We start from the raw sequence: 21761 nt of genomic DNA on the forward strand, positions 1-21761 counted from the left end.
ACCAAGATTTTTTCCAATGTTAATATCTTATATAACCACAGTAGAATATGAAAATCTGGAAATGAGCATCAACATAATTATTAAATGTTCAGATAGTATTCATGTTTCACCATTGTTCCACTAATGTCTTTTATTGGTCCAAGATCACACATTGCATTTTTTTGGGCCATGTTTTCCATATTCGTTTCCTGTAGTTACTCTAACAAATTAACCACAAACTGGGTGGCTTGAAAGAACAGAAATTTATTCTCATAGTTCTGGAGGCTAGAGTCCCAAATCAAGGTGTTGGCAGGGCCGTGCTTCCTTCCGGGGCACTAGGGATGAGTCTGTTCCTTGCCTCTTCCAGCATTTTTCAGTTGGTGGGTGCATCTTTCCAGTCTCTGCTTATGTCATTGCCTTCTCTGTATTTATGTGTCAGATCTCCCTCTGCATTTCTCTTACAAGGACATTTGTCACTGGATTTATGGCCCACTCAAATAATCTTTCTAGTCTCCCCATATTAAGATGTTTAACCACATCTCCAAAAATCCTTTTTGTTATAAGGTAATATTTACATGCTCCAGGGATTACGACTTCTTATATTTGAGTGGCAATTATTCAGCCTGCTCTATCTTCTTAATCTGTTTTTTTTTATAATTTTTTATTAAAAAAATTACAAGAAAGAAATGCAAACATCCTTAATATATGCTCATTCCATTCTACATATATAATCAGTAATTCACAATATCACATAGTTGCATATTCATCATCATGATCATTTCTCAGAACATTTGCATCAATTCAGAAAAAGAAATAAAGACAACAAAAAAATGAAAACAGAAAAAGAAAAAAAAAATTTTACATACCATACCCCTTACCCCTCCCTCTCATTGATCACTAGCATTTCAAACTAAATTTATTTTAACATTTGTTTCCCCTATTATTTATTTTTATTCCATATGTTCTACTCATCTGTTGACAAGGTAGATAAAAGGAGCATCAGACACAAGGTTTTCACAATCACACAGTCACATTGTGAAAGCTATATCATTATACAGTCGTCTTCAATAAACATGGCTACTGGAACACAGTTCTACGTTTTCAGGCAGTTCCCTTCACCCTCTCCATTACATCTTGGATAACAAAGTGATATCTACTTAATGCATAAGAATAACCTCCAGGATAACCTCTCAACTCTGTTTGGAATCTCTCAGCCATTGACACTTTGTCTCATTTCACTCTTCCCCCTTTTGGTCGAGAAGGTTTTCTCAATCCCTTGATGCTGGGTCTCAGCTCATTCTAGAGTTTTTCTCAATCCCTTGATGCTGAGTCTCAGCTCATTCTGGGATTTCGGTCCCACGTTGCCAGGAAGGTCCACACCCCTGGGAGTCATGTCCCATGTAGACGGGGAGAATGGTGAGTTTGCTTGTTGTATTGGCTGGACACAGAGGCAACATCTGAGCAACAAAGGAGGTTATATTGCGGGTGACTCTTAGGCCTAATTTGAAGTAGGCTTGACCTATCCTTTGTGGGGTTAAGTTTCATGTGAACAAACCCCAAAACTGGGGGCTCAGCCTATAGCTTTGGTTGTCCGCACTGCTTGTGAGAATATCAATAATTCAACTTGGGGAGGTTGAATTTTCCCCCGTTTGCACCATTCCCCGAAGGGGACTTTGCAAATACTTTTCCACTCACTGATCAAATCATTCTGGGATTCATCAGGGCATCACTCTGGACAAACCAACAAAATCTCATGTCCTACCCACGGTTCCATGTACTTAGGTTGTTCAGCCAACTATCTACATAAATTATATTAGGAGATGTGCTAGTCAAAATATAAATTTTGTACCAAATAAACATTTTTTGATTTAGTCTCACACATAAATTGAAATTTTAAAATATTAATTGCCATCTACTTTCAGCACCCTACAGTAATGACATTCCTTTGTTCTTCCTCACTCAAGCATTTTTAAATTTGTACATTTAGACATTATCATTATACACTGTAGGCATTCCTAGATTATACCATCTCAAGCTTTATTGTTTATCTTTCTTTGTGATTTCATTTATGGCCCCAGCCCTCCTCCCTTTATCATTCTCACATTCAGCTTCATTCAGTGTTTTAACATAATTGTATTACAGTTAGGTAGTGTTGTGCTGTCCATTTCTGAGTTTTTATATTCAGTCCTGTTGTACAATCTGTATCCCTTCAGTTTCAGTTACCCAATATCTTACCCTATTTCTATGTCCTGATGGTCTCTGTTACCAATGAAATATTCCAAGTTTATTCATTAATATCAGTTCATATCAGTGAGACCATACAGAATTTGTCCTTTTATTTTGGCTAATCACACTCAGCATAGTGTCCTTAAGGTCCATCCATGTTGTTACATACTTCATAACTTTATTCTTACAGCTGCATAATATTCCATCATATGTATGTGCCACAGTTTGTTTAGCCATCCATGTGCTGATGGACATTTTGGCTGTTTCCATCTCTTGGTAATTGTAATTACCAAGAGATGGTAATTAATAATGCTGCTAATAAACATTGGTGTGCAAATGTCCATTTATGTCCTTGCTCTCATGTCCTTTTAGTAGAGATAGCATATAGATTGGTCTTGTTTTTTAATCCATTCTGCCAGTCTATGTCTTTTGATTGAGGAGTTTAATCTATTAACATTTAGTGTTATTACTGCATGGGCAGTACTTTCTTCTACTATTTTGCCTTCTGGATTTTGTATGTCATATCTAATTTTCCTTCCTTTTACCTTTACTCATAGTTTTCCTTTCTTCACTCTTCTCCACACCTCTCTGTTCTGTCTTTTCTTATCTGTCTCTAGTGTTCCCTTTAGTATTTCTTGCAGAGCTGGTCTCTTGGTCACAAATTCTCTTAGTGATTTCTTTTGTCTGAAAATGTTTTAATTTCTCCCTCATTTTTGAAGGACAGTTTTGCTGGATATAGAATTCTTGGTTGGCAGTTTTCCTCTTTTTATAATTTAAATATATCATCCCACTGTCTTCTTGCCTCCATGGTTTCTGCTGAGAGATCTATGCATAGTCTTATTGGGCTTCCCTTGTACGTGATAGTTTGCTTTTCTCTTGCTGCTTTCAAGATTCTCTCTTTCTCTTTGACCTCTGACATTCTGATTAGTAAATGTCTTGGAGTATGTCTGTTTGGATCTATTCTCTTTGGGGTATGCTGCACTTCTTAGATCTGTAATTTTAAGTCTTTACTAAGAGTTGGGAAATTTTCAGTGATAATTTCCTCCATTAGTTTTTCTCCTCCTTTTCCCTTCTCTTCTCCTTCTGGGACACCCACAACATGTATATTCATGCGCTTCATATTGTCTTTCAATTCCCTGAGTCCCTGCTCATATTTTTCCATTTTTTCCCTATAGTTTCCATTTCTTGTCGGATTTCAGATGTTCTGTCCTCCAGTTCAGAAATCCTATGTTCTGTCTCTCGAAATCTACCATTGTAGGTTTCCATTGTTTTTTTCATCTCTCCAACTGTGTCTTTCATTCCCATAAGTTCTGTGATTTGTTTTTTCAGACTTTCAGTTTCTTCTTTTTGTTCTTTCCTTGCCTTCTTTATATCCTCCCTCAATTCATTGATTTGGTTTTTGATGAGGTTTTCCATGTCTGTTTGTACATTCTGAATTAATTGTTTTAGCTCCTGTATGTCATTTGAATTGTCGGTTTGTTCCTTTGACTGGGCCATATCTTCAATTTTCCTAGTGTGATTTGCTATTTTTTGCTGGCATATAGGCATTTAATTACCTTAATTAGTTTATTCTGGAGATTGCTTTCACTTCTTTTACCTAGGGTTTTCTTGCTGGATGAATTTGTTGTCTCTCTTTTCTTTGAAATTCAGTTCAGCTTTTTCTGGACCTCTCGCTTAGGTTTTATTTAACAGAGGAGAATTTTTCAGTTCTTGTTTTCTTGTTTCTTGCTCTGCTTGTGTGGTGCCTTCCCCCCACACACACTTAGGATGGTCTACTTAGATATTATAGACCCCAGCCAGATTTTCCCAGACCAAACTGGCCTCCTATCAGGAGGAAAGAGTCACCTGCATCGGTTTTCCCTGAGGGTGAGACCTAGCAGGTTGAAAGACTTTCCTGTGAAGTCTCTGGGCTCTGTTTTTCTTATCCTGCCCAGTATGTGGCGCTTGTCTGACTGCAGGTCCCACCAGCATAAGATGATGCGGTACCTTTAACTTTCGCAGACTCTCCCTGCTGGGGGCGTGGTGGAGACAGAGGAGAGTTTGTAGACTGGTTTTAATGGCTTCAAATTACCAAACCCTTGTGTCTGAATTCGTTGATGGAGGGATTCCACCTGGGTGAGGCACAAGCTCCAGATAAGCCCCCAAAAGAGCTCACTTCTTCCTATGCCTGGGGCAGTTGCAGCCTGAAAAGTCCTGCTGCTGTATCCAGAGGCAGTCAAGCCTTTGTAGATACACAGCTGCAAAAACCTCTGTTTCCTTGTCTTTTTTCCCCCTTTTTCTGTCATTCCTGCCCCCTTGGTGCCGGGGCAAAAATGAGCAACCTTCGCTTTGATCAGGTTCACCTAAGCTGGGGGCCTATTTTTAGTAGTCAGAATTTGTTAATTAGTTCCACAATTGGCATTTGATTGTGCCCAGTCCCTGCTGCTGGTAAAGTCCTTTCCTTTCCCCTCTGGGAAGCGGCCTGTGGGGGAGGAGCATTGGCTGCCGCAGCTTTGGAAACTCACGGTTCTGGGGGGTGCTTGCAGCCGGTCCAGCTGGTCCAGACTGAGGTACGCTGTGTGTCCGGTCACTATTGTGGCTCCGGGAGCTGTTTTGTACTGTTTCTGGTTATTTAGTAGTTGTTCTGGAGGACGAACTAAAATGCGCACGTTGTTAAGCCACCATCTTGACCTGGAAGTCTCCATATCTTTTTAAACACATGTAAAGTTTTGTTTTCTTAAGAGTATTCATTTTAGTGGGTGTGAAATAGTATCTCATTGTGGTTTTGGTTTGCATTTCCCTAGTGGCTAATGATAACGAGTATTTCTTCACATGCTTTTTGGTCATTTGTTTATCTTCTTTGGAGAAATATTTATTCAAATCTTTTGCCTATATATATATATATATATTTAACAATTTTTATTGTAAAATATAACATATATACAAAGCAAAGAAAGAAAACAATAATTTTCAAAGCACACTTCAACAAGTAATTACAGATTTCAGAGTTTGTCATGGGCTACTGTTCCACCATCTCAGATTTTTCCTTCTAGCTGCTCCTAAACACTGGAGGTTAGATGGAATATTAATATAGTGATTCAGCAGTCATGCTTGTTTGCCAAACCTATTCTCTCTGTTATACCTCCTCTTTTTCCTCTGATCCTTCTTCCAATCCATAGGGATCCCTGGGCAATGCTGGTTCTGACTTCGTCATGTTGGGAAGGGGTGTCCACACTAAAGGATAGCAGAATATAATTAATTGATAATCTTGGATAGGCTGGTCCTTCTGGTTTTAGGATTTATCTGACCTAGGAACCCTCTGGGAGTTACAGGTTCCCTGAAAGCTAATAGTGCATGAAACTTGTACAAGAGTCTCAGTTTGAGCCCTAGGTGTTCTCAGGAGTCAACAGGAGTGATGGTGGTTGGGAGTTAGCAAAGATAACAACTAAATACTATCTAAGTGAAGCTTGCATTAGAGTCCTCCAGAATAACCTCTTTTTAAAAAAAAAAAAAAATTTTTATTGGTAAAACAACATATAAATACAAACATTCTTAACATACATACATTCCATCAGTGGCTCACAAAATCATCACATAGTTGTATATTCATCGCCATGTCATTTTTTAGAACATTTACATCACTCCAGAAAAAGAAATAAGAAGAAAAAAAGAAAAAACTCATGTATATCATACCCTTTACCCTTCCCTCTCAGTGACCACTAGTATTTCTATCTACCCAATATATTTTAACCTTTGTTCCCCTATTATTTGTTTATTTTTTATCCATATTTTTTACTCCTCTGTCCATAAGCTAGATAAAGGGAGCATCAGACACTAGGTTTTCACAATCACACAGTCACATTATATCTTTATACAATTATCTTCAAGAAACAAGGCTACTGGAACACAGCTCAACAGTTTCAGGTACTTCCCTTTAGCCACTCAAATATTCCGTATGAAAATGGATATCTATATAGTGCATAAGAATAACCTCCAGGATAACCTCTCAACTCTATTTGAAATCTCTCAGCCATTGACACTTTTTTTTTTTTCATTTCTGTCTTCCCTCTTTTGGTCAAGAAATTTTTCTCAATCCCTTGATGCCGGGTCCCAGCTCATTCTGTCCCACATTGCCAGAGATATTTACACCCCTGGGAGTCATGTCCCACATGGCCGGGGGTGAAGTGGGGAGGGCAGTAGGTTCACTTGCTGTGTCGGTTTAGCGAGTGAGGCCACATTGGAGCAACAAAAGAGATTCTCTGGGGGTGACTCTTAGCCCTCATTTTAAGTAGGCTTAGTCTATCCTTTGCAGGAAAAGTTTTGTAGGGGCAAACCCCAAGATCAGCGGCTCAGCCTACTGATTTGGTTGTCTGCACTGCTTGCGAGAATATCAGAAATTCTCCAAATGGGGAAATTGAATTTCTCCCAATTCCCCTGAGGGGACCCTGCAAATACCAGTTTATTCACTGTCCAAATCACTTTGGGATTTATTGGGACATCACACTAACTTGGACAAACCAACAAAATCTCATGCCCTATTCAAGATTCCATGTACTTAAACGATGTTCAACTAAACTGACCAGACAAGTTAAATTAGGAAATGCATTATCCAAAATATAAATTTTGCAGCAAATAAGCACCTCTCCCTTTAGTCTCACACAAAAGTTGAAGTTTTAAGATATGGGCGATATCATCCTATACCAAGTCTTCTGAAACCTTAGTCCTAACCAGATCAGCTTCACTCATACCTCTGCTCAATGTCTGATCACTTTTTCAACTTTTTAAATAGTTCCTATATGGAGTACTGCTGACTTTCATAGCTTCAGAGCGCTGACCCTGAGTCTCAGGTGTCACATAAATACCCAAAGATTCTGGGAAAGACCAGGCTGTATACAAACAGGTCAGTATCTCAGAATTTAAAATTAACAGTTATACCTGAATATGTGTGACTGCTGTAAGAGCTTACAATCTAGGACCCTTGACAATAGGCCCCAACCTGATAATCCATGCTCTCAACTTTAGTTCACTGAATTTTTATATTATAGTTAGTCCATATAATTGAGGCGTGATAATATTTGTCTTTTTATTCCTAACATTTCATTCAACAAACAGTTCTTAAAGTTCCTATTCTTCTAGTTGCATGCCTCACAACTTCATTCCTACTTGCTCAGTAGTCCATCGTATATATACACCACAATTCCCCCTTCCATTCCTCAGTAGTGTACACCTAGGCCATCTCCATTCATTGTGAATCACAGTTGTTGCTACCAGAAACACCAGTGTGCAAATGTCCATTCATGTCTCCACACTCAGTTCCTCCAGGTATATACTGAGCAATGGGGTTTCAGGATCATGTGGCAAACCCACCCCAGCCTCCTGTGGAACCACCACACTGCTTTCCAAGGGGCTGTACCTCTCATTTCCCTACCGACAATGAATAGGTACATCTCTTTCTCCACATTTTCTCTAGAACTTGTTTCTTTCTGACCATTTTTAACTAGTTTTATTCACACATCATATAATCCAGCCTAAGTGTATAGATGTGTCTTCGCCACCATATTCTATCTGAAGAAATTTACTTTTCTTCCACAAAGAATGCATACCCCTTTCCCAGTCCCCCTGCTGATTGGCATTTAGTTTTGGCATAATGCCTTTTTACATTCAGTTGAAGCATATTACACTGTTACTGTTGACTACTGACTCTAGCTTACATTATGCTTTTTCCCATACACCATCTATTTTCAACACCCTGCAATACTGACATTCCTTTGTTCTTCCTCATGCAAAAATATTTTTTAATTTGTACATTTAATCACCATCATTGTACACATTAGGCATTCCTAAATTATACCGTCTTAGTCTTTATCCTCTATCCTACCTTCTGACTTCATACATGCCCCCAGCCCTTCTCCCTCAACTGTACTTATATTCAGCTTCATTCAGTGTACTTACATTGTTGTCTTTTGCTCACATTTAAGTTGAGTTGATTGTCTTTTTTCTTCTTTATTGTCTTTTTATTATTGAATTGTAGAATTTCTTTATCTATTCCAGATAATTAACCGTTTTTTAGATATATAGTTTCCAAATATTTTCTCCCATTGAGTAGCTTCTTGTTTTACTTTCATGATAAAAGTCTTTTGATGCACAGAAACCACAAGTGATAACCATGTTGGAATGAATATTAACTTTCCTGGTAGTTGTCACCCCCTTATGCACTGGATGTAGCTAGAAGGTGAGTCATGCTGTCTAAACCAGTGCTCAAGCATTAAGCACCAAAGTATGCTAGACACTCTTTGAGGAATAAATTGGGTGATTTACAGCTACATGAAGTAGGATGTGAGGGGGAAATGTGGCTGCACAATTCCCTAGATTCTGCAACAGATGGTTAGCAAAAAAGCTATTTTGATGATTCAGTAAAAGGAAGAAATGGGAACTCAGTGTTCTTGAATAAACAGGAGGATGGGACAGCAAGAGGAAGAGTAGAAAGTGGGAAGAACAGGCTCATGTTCATCAATTCAAATGCATAAGAGTCTAACTGACAAATCAGATTGACTACAAAGGGAACACCTCAGGGAAAATGCTATTGGAATGAGCTGATAAACATAGAAAGGCTCTAATATGTTTGCTTAATGCATCTAGAACACCTCTCCTGGACAGATTCAAATAATTTAATAACATTATGAAGTTGATTTTTATTGTCTATAACATGTTCTAATCTTTGAGATCTTTCTTCTGCTATTAATGTATTCTATCTCTGTCTAGACCATGATGGGAATATTTCCCCACATTTTACATTGCTTTGAGTCTTCAAGGCTTTGCTAATTCTTTATCTGTAAGGTGGCAGTGTCTAACACAGTCAGTAGATGTCACTGTCTAATAGTTAAGGTGCCCACCCAATGAAGCCCTTAGGTCAGAAGCATCAGGTTCCCTATGATGGATTTGCTCCCTAGTTGGTTTGCTCTGTAAGGTCTAAAATCTGTGCATAGTATTTACTTAAGACAGTGGTATAGCCACCTCTCCATTTCAGATATGACGTCTGAGTTGGGATTTGTGGGGGTCTGTGATTACCAGTTTTCACCAGCTGTAGCACATTGCCTCATGCACTAAGAAGCTACAGTTGCCCTTCAAGGCTGATTCAATGGCACTTAATGGTATCTAAACCTGGCCCATTGCCCTCTGGACTTAGGTATTTAAGTTGTGGCCAAAGTCTGAGCCCTGAAGATGGAGACAGGATCGGGTACCACAAGGTCCTGAGTGCAGGAGCCAGTCTCAATGTGTCCTGTCACTTGATAGCAGACAGACACTCTTCATCAGCTACTCAGGACTCCAGGCGCCAGGAAGTAAGTTGAGGTCAGGGAGTTTGTTTTATCTACTGATTTGGAAAAATATTTAGCCTCCCTGGAACAGGGATGTGCATTCCGTGTGCCTGAAGCCATGAAATTTGGCAAGTCCCATATCAGATGCCTAAAACTGTTATACAACTCAGTCTAATTTAGATTGTAAGGCTGCCAGAAGGAACTAGGTCTCTCTTTTGGTGCTAAAGTCCCCTCTTACAATTCTTGGGGCCCAAAAAGCAATATCAATCAATCAATAATAATAATAATTATGATTATATCCATTACCCAGATTTGACCTACAGTTCAAGACATAGTTTTGTTAATCAGAAAGCAGGATTTGGTCAAGAGAGACATGTGAGTGATTTCAACAATAATTTGGCTCTCCTACAAATCACAACAAAGGTATCTGACAGTGTGAATTAGAGTGAAAACATCTTCTAAGCTAGCATTTCTTCCATATTTAGGTTTGGCTTTCAGAGAAGGAATGCCATCTTTCTTGCAGTTTTTCACTGAAGAGGACATTGCATGTCTCAGATGATTCAAAATTGTCTTAAAAAGTCATTAATGCTGCTACTTATTTTGCATGGCATGCATGAAACTGCAAGGGCAAGCACATAAAACTTTGTTCTGTGGGAAAGCAAAAGTTGATGGAAAAGTGAACTCACAACCTGTACGTATACCACTTACCTTCCAAATGATTAATGCTGATTGTTCTGTGTTTATGGATATGTGTGTAGAACTGTGGGAAGAGCGTAAGTTTTAGGTTCAAACAAATCTGGGTTCCACTTGTAACTCAGCAGATCCTTCAGTTTTATTATCTGTTTGTTCTGTTCATTACACCAAGATGGAAAGCTAATTCTACAGAATAGGAAGAAAATATTACAGGGGGAAAAGTGAGTCATGGTTAAATAAGTTTGGGAAGTTCTAGGTTAAATAAAGTTCAACTGGCTTTTTAATTGTAGGGCTACTTGGGACCTTTAATATATTAAAGTATAATGTCACTATTCAAAAGGGGAGGAACATATAAATTAAAACATGGCAAATATCCAAGAGCGGTACAAACTTATCTGACTATGGAAACTTTTTCTCATAGAGCCACTCAAGGAATTTAGGAATTTAAGGAAATAATGATTGCATTCCACAGGACTCTTCAGGTCACTGGTAATAGAGATTGACCACTAGCTTAGGCAAAAAGAGGAAACTATTTGCTCATGTAAACAAATCAAAGGCAGGGCAAGGGTGAAGAGAGCCTCATGGACAACTGGAGTAGCTTATAATAGTTAATATTTATTGTGAGATGACCATGTGCCAAGCAGTATTGCACATGCTTCACATGCATTCATTTGTTCAATCCTCACAACAATCCCATGAGTTAAGTGCTATAATTATCCTCTTTTTACAAAAGAGGAGACTCAAGTTTAGAGAGGTTAAGTTTCTCAAAGTCACCTAGACAGCCTCTAGAACCACACACTTGGTATCACTGTGCATTGCTGTTTCTCTAGGATGTAAATGTGTCAAAGTTTGCTTTCTCTGCATGACTCATATGTCCGTGGGTTCATTTCATGTTCTTTAGCCATTTCTACCCAGGAGATTAGGACACAACTCCTACCTCTCAGCTTGACTCTTCCTTCCCAGGAAAGCGCTCCTTCCTCAATTTCTATTAAAACACTCTGTGGTAGGAGTATGATTAGCTCATGACTTGAGGAGCACATGCCCAGTCTTGGGGTGGATCACTGGGGTAGAGAGATAGTGGGGAATTCTAATGGGCTCAGGCAACATTCTGTTGTGGCCAGGAGAGTGGAGAATCCTGAGATCCAACCTAAGTGAGAGGCTCAGGCGGGGAGGTGAAGTTGGCAGAAGTTCCAGCCCAAAGCAAGGGTTCCATGAACATGGCCATGTTAGCTGAAGGGCAGGTTCCCAGCCAAGTGGAGGTCAGACAACAGGGCTCAGATGTAGAACAGGGAGACAGAACAAATGTCTAAGATTCTACAATAAGGAGGCAAGTTGAATCCAAATGTAATCAGCTTGACTGTGGAGCCAAGTGATGTTAGAGAGATTTCATACACGTTCAAGATGGGAAAGTCAATACAGACAACACATTTATCTATTTCAACCACCCATACCTATATATTTTGACTACTTGCAGTAACTGACTGCCAGATTCCTCTAGGGGCATGAAGTGGAGCAGTTGTGATGCTAGCAGCTTCAGTTCTGATGGGCAATCTTTCTTTCCCCTGTTCTGAGTCAGGTTTGTTGTCAGGATCAGTAAGATGGGTGGTGCAACTCCTTTTTTGTGATTAACCATTAAGTGGATCCTCATCCACCTTTGCAATTCTTACTGCTGCTGTAACAAATTACCTCTAACTTAGTGGCTTAAAGCAACACAAATTTATTATTTTACAGTCTGTAGGTCAGAAGTCAAAAATAGATTTTATGGGGATAAAATCAAGGTGTCAACATGGTGGTTCCTTCTGGAGATTCTAAGCAAGGATCCTTTTGCTTGTCCTTTCTAGCTTATAGAGGCAGCCTGCATTTCTTGGTTTGTGGCCCATTCTTCCATCTTCAAAGCCGGTTGTGTAACATCTTCTAATCTCTCTGACTTTGACTCTCCTGCTCCCTCTTGTAAGAACTCTAGTGATTTCATTGGGCCTCCCTGAGCAATCCAAAATACTCTTCTTGTCTCAAGGGGCTTAACTTAGTCACACCTGCAAAGTTTCTTTTGCCATATGTGGTACTGTATTCACATGTTGCAGGGATTAGGACCTGGGCATCTTTGGTGGGCCATTATCCAGCCTACTGCAGTCATGTTCACCTCTAAATCTCCAAACAGCTTTGGCTGTTTGACGTATGCACACGTTATTTCCACAGACAATAATTGGTCTGTTTGAGATTTTATAAACACTTGCTTCCATACCACCAGGATGGGGTCTTCTCATCTTGGATCAATGAGCTGTTCTGTGGAGGAGGATGGCACTAGAAGGTATGTGCTATACCTAGTGAGCCGGGCTTCTGTAACAGTCATTCATGTGGTAGAGGCCTAGGTTATCCAGAAGGCCCTCCCCAACCACTACTTTTTCCTCCTGAAAGGAAACAATTTTGCAGCAGCTTCTGTTTACCAGCAACCTCATATTTAAACAGACTTTTTTTGAAAAACAAATGGGAAGGCTAGGTCTCTCTAGAAAAATGTTCATGTGCTCATATTGTCTCTCTAGAAAAATACTCCAGGAAAAAATGCATGAGAATATTTAACACAGTCTTATTTGTTAGTAATTGTGAAAAATTAGCAACCACTAAAATTCCCTTTAGCAAAAGAATGGATGAACTATTGATACACTCTACAGCTATAAATATGAATGAATTAAAAGTTTGTGTATTAGTATGGAAAAATATCAAAAATATAATGTTAAGTGAAAAAAGTTATAGAATTATATTTTCTATGGATATGTACATGTGAGGAAAAAGGGTAAAAGTATGCCTGGGATGGAAACTTCTGCTTCAGAATCCTGGGATTGGTCAGAGGGGATGGAATTGGAGGAAGCCACGTTGAGAATGGCAGCCACATCAGCAAATTTGATTTTGTCAGCAAAAACATCAAATAAAATATTCATAAATGAAAATATTTGTTATAACTAAGTGATGGGAGGGAGTGTGTTTATTATATTATGCTCTATACCCTTTTTTATAGTTTATAGAGATACACTTCTGTATCTTTGAAATATTTTACAATAAAGAATAATTAATAAAAATTCTAATAGTAAGACATGGTAATTATTTGGATCTTTTTTTTTCGTAGGCAGATACTACTGCCCTGTTTGGATTACTTTTTAAGAGCAACATTTTTATCTATAATATGATGTTAAGAGGAAATTTGAACTAGTCTCATTATAGATTCAGTCTACATACTGAGCCAATGACACTATACCTCAACTTAAAAACTGATATAGCATCCACACTTTAAGATCTTCAGTTATTATATAGTTAATAAATTAGTAAGTTGACTACTTGTCTTCCTAGGCCATTGTTAGGTATAGCAGCCCTGTCAATCAAAAGGTACTCTCTCGTTTTCCTTTTGTGTAAAATTCCACTTGAAAGGTAATAAGCATAGTTTTACACCAACATTAATTCTAAAAAAAACACCAAAACTAGCAAGTATGCTATTTGAACTTGCTTTTGTAGGGCAAGTTCAAAGTTTCAGAATTTTTTTTTCAGGGGCTTTTCTAGTTTGCTAGCTGCCGGAATACAATACACCAGAAATGGAATGGCTTTTAAAAAGGGGAATTTAATGAGTTGCTAGTTTACAGTTCTAAGGCCAAGAAAATGTCCCAATCAAAACAAGTCTATAGAAATGTTCAATTTAAGGCATCCCGGGAAAGATACCTTGGTTCAAGAAGGCCGATGAAGTTCAGCGTTTCTCTCTCATCTGGAAAGGTACATGGCAAACACAGTCATAGTTTCTCTCTCGGTTGGAAGGGCACATGGCAAGCAAGAAATTATCTGCTACTTTCTCTCCTGGCTTCCTGTTTCATGAAGCTCCCCCGGAGGTGTTTTCCTTCTTCATCTCCAAAGGTCACTGACTGGTGGACTCTGCTTCGTGGTGCTGCAGGATTCTCTGCTCTCTGAATCTCTTATTCCCCAAAATATTTCCTCTTCCATAGGACTCCAATAAACAAATCAAGATCCACCCAAATGGGTGGAGACATGTCATCCCCTAATCCAGTTTAACAACCACTCTTGACTAAATCCCATCATCCAGGGAGATGATCTGATTACAGTTTCAAACATACAGTATTGAATAGAGATTATTCTACCTTTATGAAATGATATTTTGATTAAAGCATGGCTTTTCTAGGGGGCATACTTCCTTTCAAACCAGCATAGGGGCTTATGCAACAGACATTAATTTTCTTTATGGAACTAGATGGAAAGTATGTAAACATTTTATAACATACACAGAATGATCTCTTCACTATGATAATGTTGAATATTAAACATGATTTTATCCCAATAATGATATTGAGAGTCCAGCCTCACCAGTTCTACATTTCTGCCTTATATAAAATGTTAAAGACAAATTAAAAGTAAGTGCAATTGAATTGAATCAACTCAATGAAGTAATTGAATCCACTCTCCCCTGCCCCTTCTTTTCCAGTCACTTTGTACTTTGTACAATCATCACTGCAAGGATGTTGTATTATTTCTCTTATCTTCCCATGTTGTAAGGATGAAGTTTTTGATATTCTGCAGAGGAGGAGAATTTATAGTTAAAAATATATAGGACTTTCTAGAGTTGAGGGAATGGGGTCAGGAGTAAACATATAAAAATTCTTTTACAATTTTTTTTGTACACTAAAAGCAATGGAGATAATGCAATCAGGGCTGCTTTAGGCCATACAGGTGCCAATTTTAAAAGCACTTCATTCTCCAGATGGATGCAGCCTTAATTTGCCCCCTTGGCCACGTACCCTTGTACGCTTCCCAGGGCAACTCTGAGCTCTGTGTAAAACTTTATACATTTTAAAATAGTGTAAAATCCTGGGAGGACTGTGGGAATAAGGCGGAGCAGGAAGTTCCAGGAATCAGTCTTTCCACCAGAACAGCTATTAAACAGGCAGGGATAGTCTGAATCAACTATTTTGAACTGTGGAGTCCAGTAGAAAACTGTACAGCATTCAGGGAAGAGTGGGAGGAAGTAAATTACAGTAAATACCAGTAAATTGTTCTCTCTGTCTGAGTTGAGAAGTGAGTGCCCTCACTCTCATGATAGGCAGCAGAGAGGTCCAGCCCTTGGTGTAAATCGCTGGTGCCAGAAAGGTACAAAAAGCCCCACTTCCCCAAGATCTGGGGTGGATGGGCTGATTGTTGATCACGACTTTTGATTAACTACTTTGGGTTGCTGGGGGCCCAGTTTTGAAGGCAGCCGTTGTTCCTACCCACCCTAAACAAAGGTGGCAGAGGAGTCTTAAAGATGGTATACTTTCTCAGAGCTTCAGAGGACAAGTTAAAGGACTGCATTTTCTGGGAAAGTCAAGAAAACATAGCTTTGGGGACCCAAACTACCTCACCAGGGTAGTTTGGAGCTTGTCAGTACTCTATTTTGGGGCCCCTGGCCTTCTTCTGGCTGGGAAAGACTGATTTAGGAAACTCCTCTCCAGCATCCAGCCCACCCCTTACAGTACCCACTCTAAAATTTGCTCTCCAGGCAAAAGCAGCTTAAGACAAGAAAAGCAGTGTAAGAAACAATTGAGGTGGATAGCCTGAGGCAAAGGCTTACTTGCTTTAAGTCCAGGAGTGGACCAGCTGGGAAAGGGAGAAGGTCTGTCTCCTGGGAAGTAGAGTGGGCATTCAAACTTTGTAAACAAGGGAACTCCTAAGGCCACTAGCAAGCACAAACTCAGGACAAAATACAGGGCTATAAAAAGATAGGAAGGACCCTGCACTTTGCATTCACCTCAGGCAAAGCTTCCTGATAGAACGGCTGACACTCAAGACACACTGTGTCATATCACCAGCTTCTTACAAGTCCAATTATTGTATATCTCGGAATAAATCATGGACTTAACATTTTAAAATACTACAATATACAGTGAGCAATAAGAGATTACAAGACAAACAAAAGAAACAAAGAAAGGAATTGATGACCTGTCCAAAGGAAGAGGATAAAAATCCAATAAACATCAATTAAGACCAGGCTGTGGACATACTAGACAAAGACTGGAAGAAAATGATCTTCAATAAACTCAAGTAGTTGAAGGAAAATACAGAAAACTAAAGGATATCGGGAAAGCAGTATTATGAGAATTCAATAAAGAGATAGAAATTTTAAAAAGGAACCAAACAAACATACTAGAGTTGAAGACTATAATAACTGAAATGAAAAATTCCCAGGAGGGTTTCAATAGCAATTTGGAGTTGGCAGAAGAAGGAATCAGTGAACTCAAAGACAACACAATTGAGAGGAGTCAGGGTGAGCAGCACAAAGTAAAAAGAATTATAAAAGGTGAAAATAGCCTAAGAGACTTTTGGGACCATCAAGCACACTATATATACACATTATGGGGCTCCTAGAAGAATAAGAAAGAGAGAAAGGGACAGAAGGAATATTCATAGAACTAATGACAGAAAATTTCCCAAACGTAGCAAAAGACATGAATATGCACATCAAAGAGGCCCAGAGAAACCAAACAGGATAAATTTGAAGAAAAATACACCACATCACATAGATCAAATTGTTGAAGACAAAGGACAAAGAAAGGGTTCTGAAAACTGCAAGAGAAAAGCAGCATGTTATGTACAAGAGAGTTCCAATTAGATGACAGATGCTAATTTCTCATCAGAAACTATGCAGGCAAGAAGGTAGTGGGTTGAAATACCTAAAGTGCTGAAAGAAAACAATTGTCAGCCAAGAGTTTTATGTCTGCAGAGACTTTCTTTAAAAAATGAGGGAGCAGGCAATGGTGGCTCAGTGGTAGAGTTCTCACCTGCCATGCTGGAGACCTGGGTTCAGTTCCCAGTGCCTGCCCATGTAATAAAAAAAAAAAAAAAAAAAAAAAGGAGGGTGCATGTGGACTTTGGGCATTATACATGATCACTTATGAATGCAGGTGGCTGAAGGATGCACTGACAGAGAAGTAGATTGGTGAACCATGGTGTATACTTATGAATGAATGTTGTGCTGCTACAGAAAAGGAGTGAAGTTGTGAGGCAAGTAGTGATGTGAATGAATATGTGGGACACTTGGTGAGGTAACATAAGCCAGAAACAAAAGACAATAATAGTATGGTCTCTTTTAGAAAATGCTTACAAGAAAGCAGGGGCCTAGATTGTAAGCTTTTATAGCAGACACATTTAGTCTGGAGAGGTAATTATTATTTCTGGATTTTGAGAAGATTTTTTTTTTTAAGCTGTGGGCTTTTTTTTTTTTTAAAAATTATCATTCCATTCTACATATATAATCAGTAATTCACATTATCATCACATAGTTGCATATTCATCACCATGATCATTTCTTAGAACATTTGCATCAATTCAGAAAAAGAACTAAAAAGACAACAGAAAAAAATTCATCCATACCATACCCCTTACCTCTCCCTTTCATTGATCACTAGCATTTCAATCTAAATTTATTTTAACATTTGTTCCCCCTATTATTTATTTTTATTCCATTTGTTTTACTCATCTGTTGATATGATAGATAAAAGGAGCATCAGACACAAGGTTTTCACAATCACACAGTCACATTGCGAAAGCTATATCATTATACAATCATCTTCAAGAAACATGGTTATTGGAACACAGCTCTACATTTTCAGGCAGTTCCCTCCAGCCTCTCCATTACATCTTGACTAATAAGGTGATATCTACTTAATGCTTAAGAATAACCTCCAGTAACCTCTTGACTCGTTTGGAGTCTCTCAGCCATTGACACTTTATTTTGTCTCATTTCACTCTTCCCCCTTTTGGTTGAGAAGGTTTCCTCAATCCCTTGATGCTGAGTCTCAGCTCATTCTAGGATTTCTGTTCCACGTTGCCAGGAAGGTCACACCCCTGGGAGTCATGTCCCACATAGACAGGGGGAGGTCAGTGAGTTTGCTTATTGTGTTGGCTGGAGAGAGAGTCCTCATCTGAGCAACAAAAGAGGTTTTCTTGGAGGTTACTTTTAGGCCTAATTTTAAGTAGGTTTGACCTATCCTTTGTGTGGTTAAATTTTATATGAACAAACCCCAAGATTGGGGGCTCAGCCTTTTGCTTTGGTTGTCCCCAATGCTTGTGAGAATATCATGAATTCAACTTGGGGAGGTTGAATTTTCCCCATTTCTCACCATTCCCCCAAGGGGACTTTGCAAATACTGTTTTATTCACCGTTCAAATCATCAAGAGGATGTTTTACATAGAACCTGATATTTAGAGATAAGAATGATGCCATCGGTTTGGAGTTAAAGTAACTCAGAACACAGGGGTAAGGAAGACAAAGTCTATAGTTTAGAACCACACATACTCTTTGAGGCCAAAGGAAGAAAGGTTTATTTGGTCTGGAACTGAAATTTTCTGTAGCACATAATCTAACTCAACCTACCTGTATAGCTCATTTGAACAACAGAAACACGGGGAGCCCAGATAAGAAAGAGGTAATTTAATCCCGTATAATTTCTAATGTAATGCCTGGATACATCCTAGAGTATATTAAGCAGATAATCAAAAAGTACTGACAAATTCCCTTGAGGGATGGGAGAAAAAGTACGGAACAATTAAATTTTAGCATCAGGAAATCCCCTGATACTGTGTCAAACTTTAGGTCTATCTAAATCAACAGGCCATGCCCTTGATTTGAGACTTACTCTTCTAAAGCTTATGTAGGTAATAGAGAAGCTTAGGCTACCTATAGCTATGCCTAAGAGTTATTTCTGTAGGACCTCTTTTGTTCCTCAGATGTAGCCTCATTCTCTCTAAGCCCAACTCTGCAAGTGAAATCATTGCCCTCCCCCATACATGGGACATGACATCCAGGGGTGAAAGTCTCCCCGGCAACATAGGAGATGATTCCCGGGGATGAATCTGGCCCTGGCTCTGTGGGATCAACAATTTCATCCTGACCAAAAGGAGGAAAAGAAGTATAACTAATAAAGTATCAGTGGCAGAGAGAGTTCAAATGGAGTTGAGAGGCTACTCTGGAGGTTGCTCTTACAGAAGCTTCAGTTAGATATTTCTACCTATTATAACCTGCCAAACCCCAACCAGGACCACTCCAGCAATCCTAAAGAAGACCTAGGACAATATATAAGATCCCACAAGGGTTCCATGCACTAGTATAACTTTCCAGAAACATACAACCTCCAGATGGATCCCTGGAGCAGATAAGTCCTGAAACTTAGAGAGTCCAGCCTCTTGAAAACAGCTAGTTCCATCTCCCTACCCCATATTAGTGACAGACCCTTCCAACATGAAAAAGTTAGAATAACCACAACCCAAATATCCCTAAAGAGAGGGATAGAAAGATCAAAGGTGATGGTGGAGTTATACAGAGAAGATAGGATTTAACAAATTAATATGATTGCTGAATCATTAAATTGAAATCTCTTTTAGTCTCCAGTATTTTAGAGCAGCTAGAAGTAAAATGTGGAATTGTAACCTATGTCAAACTCTGAAATTGTTCTACAATTCATTTGAAATTTATTGCTTTTTTTGGTATATATATGTTATTTTTCACAAGAAAGAAGGAAAAAAGTGATTGTGGTGATAAAAAAAACTTAAGCTTTCTAGCCGCCTATATTCTGGAGCAGCTAGAAGGAAAAATCTGAGAAGATCATGTGGTAGCCCATGACAAACTCTGGGCTATGTCCTGTAGCTACTTGTTGAAGAGTGCTTTGAAAACTATTGCTTTTTTATTTCTTTGCTTTGTACATATATTATACCATACAATAAAAAAGTTTAAAAAAATGAGGGGGCAATTATAACAGATAAAGAAAAAGTGAGGGCATTCATCACAATTAGATCTATCCAACAAGCAATGCTAAAGGGAGTTCTTCAGACTGAAAGGAAAAGACACTAGCCAGTGGTTCAAAGTGGCATAAAGAAAGACTTCTGGTAAAGGTAACCCTTTGGATAATTATAAATACCAGTACTAATGTATTATATATTTTTTGGTATGTAACTCCACTTCTTACTTCCTACAGGTGCTGAAAAGCAAATGCATAAAAGTAATTATATGTCTATGAATTTGGACATATAATACACAAAGATATAATTTGTAACAAGTACGAAACAAATGGGGGGCGAGGGGTATAGGAACAGTGTATGTGTATGCTATTGAAGTAATGTTGTTATCAAATAAAATATAATTTTTATCTATTTAGGATGTTAAATTTTAGCCCTATGCTAATTACAAAGAAAATATATGAAAAGTATATCCAGAAAGAAATTAGAAAGGACTCAGTATGGTATAAAAAGCATATAAGTATGAAAGTAGGCATTAACAAAAGAATTAAGAGACAAAAAGGTTCAAGACTCACAAAGACTAAATAGAAAAATGGCAGAACAAAATCCTGCATTCTCAGTATTTACTTTAAATATAAATGGATTAAACTCTCCAATCAAAAGGCAGAGGTAGGCAGAATGGATAAAAAGCATGTCCAAACTATATGTTGTTTACAAGAGACTCACCTTAAATTCAAAGACAGAAGTAGGTTGAGAGTGAAAGGACAGAAAAAAAATATACCATGTGAGTAGTAGCCAAAGGAGAGCAAATAGAAACCAAAAGAACCTGGGGTAGCTATGTTAATATCAGATAAAATAGACTAAGTAAAAAGTGTTAGAAGGGACCAAGGAGGTGATTATATATTCATCAAGGGGTCAATTCAATAAGTAGACCTGATTATAAATACATATATTTATCTAATGGCAGAACCCTAAATGTTGAAGCAGATATTGGCAGATTTGAAGGGAGACATATGTTTCTACATTAACAGTAGGAGATTTCAATATACCACTTTCAATAATGGATAGAACACCTAGGCAGAAGATAAATAAGAAAATAGATGTGAATAAATCCATAAACCAGTTAGACCTAACAGACATATATAAAACGCTTCACCCTACTTCACCCTAATGCTTCTTTAGTACACAGGGTTCATTCTCTAGGATAGACCATATGTTAGGTCAGAAAAGTTTTAGTGTATTCAAAAATATTAAAATCATAAATGTATCTTCTCCAACCACAATGGAATGAAGCTAGAAATCAATAACAGGGAGAAATGGAACATTCATAAATATGTGGATATTAAACAATGTACTCTTGAACAACCAATAGGTTAAAGAGGAAATCATGAGGGAAATTAGGAAATATCTTGAGGCAAATGAAAATGAAATTACAGCATTCCAAAACTTATAGGTTACAGCAAAAGCAGGACTGAGAGGGAAATGTATAGCTCTAAGGGTTTATATTAAAAAAGAAGAAAGATTTCAAGTCAGAGACCTAAACTCAAAAGGGAAGAACTAGAAAAAGAAGAGCAACTAAACCCAAAGCAAGCAGAAGGAAGGAAATAGTAAAGATTAGAGTGGAAGTAAATGAAATAGAAAAAAAAAAAATAGAGGATTAGCAAAACTAAAAGTTGATTCTTTGAAAAGAATCAATAAATAAATTAGAATCAATAAATAAAATTGACAAATCTTTAGTTAAACTGTTGAACAAAGAAAGATAGAAGACACAAATGATTAAAATTAGAAATGAAAAGGAGACATTACTTC

This window comes from Tamandua tetradactyla, chromosome 9 (genome assembly GCF_023851605.1).
Source record: "Tamandua tetradactyla isolate mTamTet1 chromosome 9, mTamTet1.pri, whole genome shotgun sequence".
NCBI classification, from domain to species: domain Eukaryota; kingdom Metazoa; phylum Chordata; class Mammalia; order Pilosa; family Myrmecophagidae; genus Tamandua; species Tamandua tetradactyla.